Here is a 7,575-nt window from a genome sequence, read left to right on the forward strand (position 1 = left end):
TGATGTCAGTTCTTCATTACGCTTATATTCTTTGCCAAGCATCAACTGGAATCTACGCGGGCAAGCTTGGAATCCTGCATCTAATGATTTTATTCGAAAGGCGAATATGAGGCACCAATGTTGACTTGTAATTACGGAAAATCCAAGAGAAGAACACGGGGAAACAAAGAAGAACACCTCTGCATTTTAGCTGAGGTTAAACCCGACACCCCCTGAGAACGTCTAAGCCAAGAAATAGGGAAGACATTAAAAAACGAGTGGGTATAGAGGTCTCCATTCGTCCTTGTTATGTCTTGTTCCCTCATTGTAGTATCGTTTACGTAAAACCCTGTGGCTATGACGCTGCAACATGCGTTTCTTAAACAGCATGGACGTACGTGAACAATGCAGGTTATGAAATAAGTTGTAAAATTAGACCTCAAAAATTAACCATGTAGCATAAACTCCGTTTAAATGATTATTTTAAATCTATTGTGAAATTAACTAAGTGTTAAAAGAAGTTAAAATAAAGTGTATGTAGTAGTGTATATTACAAAGTATAATAAGAGATCATACCTAGAGTTGAAGAATTAATATTTTATAAGAAACTTCTATGTATTGAATTTCCCACTATATTATTTTATTATAATCCAATTAATGTGTGAATTATTGTATGAGTATTTACTTCAAAGAACGTGTGATTCTGCCTCGTTATTTTTATTACAGGAAATAAATGGCAAATTGGTTATTGAGCATTACAATGAGCTGCCCAGTGCAGATACAACCTAGTAGCATCTATTTTCATCATATCTCAACCAACGAAGAGTACTTACCATAGACTCCAGGCAGTTTTCATCCCAACTTCGTCTGCGAAAACAACAGTTAGTTTTGATCGTTGTTTCTTCGACCATGAACCATATTACGTATCAGGTAACACTATATTTGAACCTCAGTATCAAAAGCTTTAACGAACTATATAATCACATAAATGCTGAGAAACCCATCGATCAGCACACGATAAACGATATTTAACGATATTTGAAGTTGAAGGATATTCAAAGACATTTGAAGATATTTGAAGCTGAAGTTAAAGACAATTTGAAGTTTAATTCTGAGAACCCCATCGAGCAGTACAAGATAAACGATATTTAACGATATTTGAAGTTAAATGATATTTGAAGATGTTTGAAGTTGAACTTAAAGACAATATATTAAAAGAGTCACTATAGTATGACGACAACCCGTTTCAAATCCAAACTTCAATTACCCCGTTATTAACCTAGGAATCACCGCAAAGGCTAATCGACGCAAGCCATGAGCTAAAAATTTTATAAAAGGCACAAATGAACAATTTTAAGCGAGAATACATTCTCTATGTGCCTCAAAATATACTAAAAATGATAAGCTGAGAAGAAATATGCCAACATCTGTAGTGGGAAGCATCATTTCCCAGTTGACTATTAGAGAAAACTTGTCATGTGAAGACAATCAGGCTCGAACTGTTCCATGAAGAAACCATAACGTAAATGCTTCAAAATTTTTGCCAAGACAAAAAGAGTGAAGGACAATAATTTACAACAGAAGGGTGTAGCACACTAAGGACTCAAAGGTGATGAATAGATGTGAATCTACATGTGTTACTTCCTATTAACTTCGATAATTCAAAAATCCCAATAGTGAAAGTGTTTTAAAATTACCAGTGAACATGGTAAACACAATATTGTGTGTTTTAAATCGTTTTTGTATGTAGTGTTAGATATCCAGATAGTTATGTGTAGCGTTGTCAAGTTATTCATTTAATGTAGCGTAGATAGAAAGTAGTGTACCATATAGACAACAAAAAAAGTGAATTAAAAAAAAAAACTAATGTAAAGGTAGAATAGCCCCAACCTTTTTGGAAATGCAAAATTAATCAGTGTTAGATATAGAAAAAAAAATCCTTAGCATAGTAGCTAACCTAGAACCATAAATAATCTTAGTCCGGTAGATGAATTTTAGATAGGGATGTAGAATAAAATAAGAAAAATAATAGAGAAAATTTTTAGCACTCCTAATGAGCAGTTACTAATGACGGGACGTCATTAATTGATGGGAAGGGTGATGTGTACCATGAGCAAGATGCGATGTATTTAAAATACCAAAATAAAGTTCCTTCTTTCTAAAGATAATTCCGTATTCTATAATTAAGTTAAACCTAGTTTTAAAAATGAAGTCCTTAATCAGCAAAGAGAGAAAGTGGAGTCACCTCAGACAATGAACAGCACTATCCAGGCTTAAGATCTTGCTAAGAGAGTGAGAAATAAAAAATATGCTACGTACGATATTTCTAAGGAAGTTTAAAAGGCAAAAACCGTGTAAACGCCTGAATCATAAGAAATACTTAAAAAGAATTCATTGGACAAAAGATTTAAATCCTTGGTCCTTTTGAGCCAATGGTGAGCCAGTCCTCATGGCGCAGGACTGAAAAGCTATGTTTTGATAGTGGGGTAGATGTGCTTTTTAAGATTATTCGTAAGTCAGATTTGGAGGGATTCGTAAGTCAGATTTGGTATTATTTGTATATAAGATTGGGGAGGATTCAGACGAAATTCTCATATTCTAGTCACCGTTATTGTCATTGAAGTGACCGATTGCTGTGCATCTAAGCACGTAAGTTCTATAGATCTATTACCTTTTTTAGCTTTGTTTGTTTCAATTTATATGTCTATATTTAGTTTAGCCTAATGATAGGTAATTAGTTCGTATATCTCCAAGGTAAACGCTCCCAAAGGAATCTGATCTCCAGATAGCTCGAGAAAAAAAGAGGCCACATTTATATGTCTACATATTCAATTTTCTCCCATTAATTGAGAGCGGCGCTAGCCTAGTTGACACAATCTCCAGCGCTATAAGCGGCGCTATCGGAGAAATTTTCTATCGCTACAAATATCAATCTTTTCGATCGCTACAGTCTCCCCATATTATGAAGCCTTAGACCGCTACTTTTGACAAGAATTAAGAAGAAGCCGTAAATCAGTACAACTGGGATGCCATCCAAACTTACTGAAGCCTAACTACCACAAATATGTCTACAAGAGGTCTCTACCACCTTGTTGCCAAGTCTGGTTTAAGGTAATTTAAGGAATTCTTCACACTTACTGTCATTAATGCACAAAATTACTTATAAACTACCAAGTAAAATGCGTTTGCATCTTTACAATTCCTATATACATCAAAATTGTAGACCAATTGCAATGGGATAATTCGGAATCAAATGGAAAAGTAAAATTTTCTTAGAATTAGATTATGCTGACAAGTTTAGCATATTAAATAGAAATTTTAGGAAAATGAGTGACCTTTTAGAGGTTTTGCGAGTTCAGAGCGAGAGAATAGGCTTCAAAGTTTTTGTTAAGGAGACTAAGTCACTAAGACCAGGAATAAGTGAAGGTGAAAATATGATGTTGGGTAACGAGAAGATCTATCAAGTGGACAGCTTCACTTACGGAAGCAGAATTATGAGCAAAGACGATGGGTCAATGAAGATGTTAAAAGTGTAATAGCCAAAGCCTAGGATGTTTTTTCACAGTTAAAAAAAGTTTGGAAGAATAGGACGATAAGTCTGCGACCTAAGATTAGAATATTGGCATTTACAGTGAAAACAGTGGTTAAGAACGGTTATGAAGCGTGGGCGCTCCGAAAAACGGAGATTGATTTGTTAGATGATTTCCAGAGAAATTGCCTATGAATTTCTTTGGTGCCAAACTGATTGACCGCATCTATGACAGTAAGCTGTATGAAAAATGTGCCTCAATTTTTATAATTAGCGAAAGGTTGAGATAGCTAGGACCTGTTCTGCAGAGAAAAGATGACAGATTTCCAAGTATTGTCCTTGTCAGCCAAATACATAGGGCCAAACGAAAAGCAGGTTGTCCCAAAAGGGGATGGGAAGATGTTTTAAGGAGCGATTTAAGGGAAAAAAGAACTTCCTGGGAGGGTGTAAAGAGGAAGGCTTTGGATAGAATGGAATTGAGGAGGAGCATGCGTAGCTGCGTTGGTTCGAAAGGGCTTGGTGCTGCAGTAAACTGTTAGTAGTATTAGTAGTGGCAGTAGAAGTTGCAGTAACAGTAGTAATAGTAGTAGTAGTAGTAGTGGAGCAACTTAGGTCATGTTTAACTAGGTAATATTCGTCTACCTACCCTTTGTAAAATTCATGTAAGCATACTAAATGGTATACTGAAAAACTTTACTGAAAAATATAAATGTTTTTACTTTCATAACTTTAATCAATCAAATAATATTAACATTTTGACTGACAATTCACATTCATTTGTATTTTTTTCAGTAAAGTGCAAATTATGTTCTGGCCTTGGGAAGGCATAGGGGTTTTGAGCCCTACTCATGTTAATTTTTGCTCGTTTTGAGTTTGACTCGGTTATTTATTGTAATTTCTGTTCGTTTTGGGTTTCATATATTCATCGATGCTGATTCGTGGTAGTTTCACGCTTGGTAGATTATTTGATTTTATTTTTTGCTCATATTTGGTTTAATGAAGTTCTTTACTTTTCTTTGAAAAACTTATTTCGTGGAAAAAGTTTTTTTTAAATTAATTTCTGTTCGTTTTTATATTGACATAGTCTTTTCAGGAAAAAAGAAAATAATACTTTAAATCTTTTCTTTTTTTAAGACTTTATAGTTTTGCCGGCTATTTTTATGCTGGAAGAAAAGTTTCAGCAGTTTTTGACAACATGCAGCCTTTTAAAAATCTGGACACAAATAGTAGCGTTTAATTTGGTTTCATACCTCCTCTAGTTGACCTGAAATAGAAAACTTGATACCATTCTCAAAAAAATCTGTTTACTTTCTTTGATAGCTTGGATAGACTTACGCTATTATGACATGATTAAATTATAAGAGCAGAAGTAGACCGTAAGGTTTGAATATAATACCCTCAGTCGTTCTTGGGATACTGCAGAGATGCCTTAATGGGAATTAGTATCAACACAGTGCATTTTGATTTAATCTTAAGGCAACATATAGTTTTTAAACATAATGGGCAAATGGAAGGGTGGGCGTGGGAGGGGGATTAGTTGCCCTTCAATCACTTTCGATTATTAAAAAGGGCATTAGTCCTTTCTATTTTCAATCGAATGAGCCCTTTTTGAGTTTCTACGACAATGCTTTCTATAAACACCTTATATGCCCCCAGGGCATAACTTACTCCCTTGCCCTAAGGGCTGTGAGGGGTTGGTCGTCCTCAAAGACCTAATTTCCAGAACTTTCAACTACGTTAAACGAAACGGCTATCTCAAAACTTTGAAAGGATGTGTTTGGGGAAATGGTGGGTGTGAGAGGCGGTTAGTTTCCCTTCGATCACTTTCGACTATTAAAAACGGCACTAGCCATTTCAATTTCCAATCAAATGAGCCCTATTGATGTTTTTACGACTAAAATTTCTATAAAAGCCTTATATGCCCCCAGGGCATAACTTACAAACTTTGCCCTGGGGGTTGTAGGGGGGAGGCTTTTCATCCTCAAAGACCTAATTTCCAAAACTTTCAATTACGTTGAACAAAATGGATATCTAAAAATTTTGATTGGATGTGTTTGGGAAAATGATGGGCTTGAGAGGGGGGTTAGATGCTCTTCAATCACTTTCGACTATCAAAAAAGACTTTACCCATTTTAATTTCAAACTGAATGAGCCCTTTTTGAAGTTTCTACGACAACTCTTTCTATAAAAACCTCATTTGCCACCAGGGCATAACTTACAACCCTTGCCCTGAGGGCTGGGGGAGGGGGTTGTCATCCACAAAGACATAATTCCCAGAACTTTCAACTATGTAGAAAAAATGGCTATCTCAAAATTTTGATTGTATGTGTTTGGGGAAATGGTGGGCGTGAGATGGGGATTAGTTGCCCTCCAATTACTTTCGACTATTAATAAGGGCACTAGCCGTTTCAATTTCCAATCGAATAAGCCATTTTTGAAGTTTCTACGACAGAGATTTCTATAAAATACTTATATGCCCCCAGGGCATAACTTACAATCCTTGCCCTGAGGGCTCTGGGGGGGGGGTGGGTGTCATCCTCAAATACCTAATTTCCAAAACTTAAAGACCTAATTTCAACTACGTTGAACAAAATCGCTGTCTAAAAATTTTCATTGGATGTGTTTGGGGAAAAGGTGGGCGTGAGAGGGGGGTTAATTGTCCTCCAATCACTTTCGACTATTAAAAAGTGGTCTAGCCCTTTGAATTTCCAATCGATCGCACCCTTTATCAAGCTTTTACGACAAAGCTTTCAATAAAAACCTTATATGCCCCCAAGGCATAACTTATAACCCTTGTTCTGAGGGCTCTGAGGGGGAGGGGTTGTCATCCTCAAAGACCTAGTTTCCAGAACTTACAACTACGTTGAACAAAATCGTTATCTAAAAATTATGATTGGCTGTGTTTGGGGAAAAGGTGGGCGTGAAAGGGGGGTTTGTTGTCCTCCAGTTACTTTCAACTATTAAAAATAGCACTCGCCCTTTGAATTTCCAATCAAACGAGCTTTTTTTGAGGTTTCTACGACAACGCTTTCTTTGAAAGCCTTATTTGCCCTCAGGGGATAACTTAAAACCCTTGATTTGAGGGCTGTGGGGGAGTGTCCTTCTCAAAAACATAATTTCTATCTGGAAATCAACTATGCTGGACAAAATGGCTGTCTCAAAATTTTGATTGGATGTGTTTCGGGAAATGGTGGGCTTGGAAGGGGGAATAGTTGCCTTCCAATCACTTTCGACTATTAAAAAGGGCATAAGCTACTCGAATTTCCAATTGAATGAGCCGTTTTTGAAGTTTCTATGAAAAACTTCTTTGATATAAAGTTTCCTAGTCTAAAGGGGAAAAAAATAATAAATAATACATTGTGCCAACATCGTTCTTATATGCCCCCAGGGCATAACTTAGAAACCTTGACCTGAGGGCTGTGGGGGAGTGTCTTCCTTAAAAATATAATTTATATCCGGAAATCAACTCCGCTGAACAAAATGGCTATCTCAAAATTTTGATTGGATGTGTTTGGGGAAATGGTGGGCGTGGAAGGAGTGTTAGTTGCCTTCCAATCACTTTCTATTATTAAAAAGGACATTAGCCGTTCCAATTTCCAATTGATTGAGCCCTTTTTCAAGTTTCTACGACAACTCCTTCAATACGAAGTACCCTGGTATGGAAACCAAAAAAAAAAAAAAATTAATACATTGTGCCAACATCGTTATTTACTTAGGTAGCGCTATTACGCTGCCTATGATACTACCAAGGTAAGTGGATAAATCTTTTCGTTACCCAACGTTACCTTTCCATCTTGACTAATTCCTAGCCTTAGTGACTTAGTCTTCTTAACATTAATTTTCAAGCCTATTCTAGCACCCTGAACTCGCAAAAACTCTGTTGGTTCATTCACTTTACTCGCACTTTGATCTAGGATGAAAATGTCATCCTTGTGTCATCCCTTTCATCCAGGAACTGCTGATGGTATTAAGTTGAGACTCTTAGGGCCACTACTTTTGCTACTACCTTTACTACTGTTAAACTAAATCAAAATGATTTAAGTATATCCAGGTTGTCATGGTGGTAT

Source organism: Artemia sp. Qi Xiang Cuo, chromosome 4, assembly GCF_049724085.1.
Source record: "Artemia sp. Qi Xiang Cuo chromosome 4, ASM4972408v1, whole genome shotgun sequence".
Taxonomy (NCBI): Eukaryota; Metazoa; Arthropoda; class Branchiopoda; order Anostraca; family Artemiidae; genus Artemia; species Artemia sp. Qi Xiang Cuo.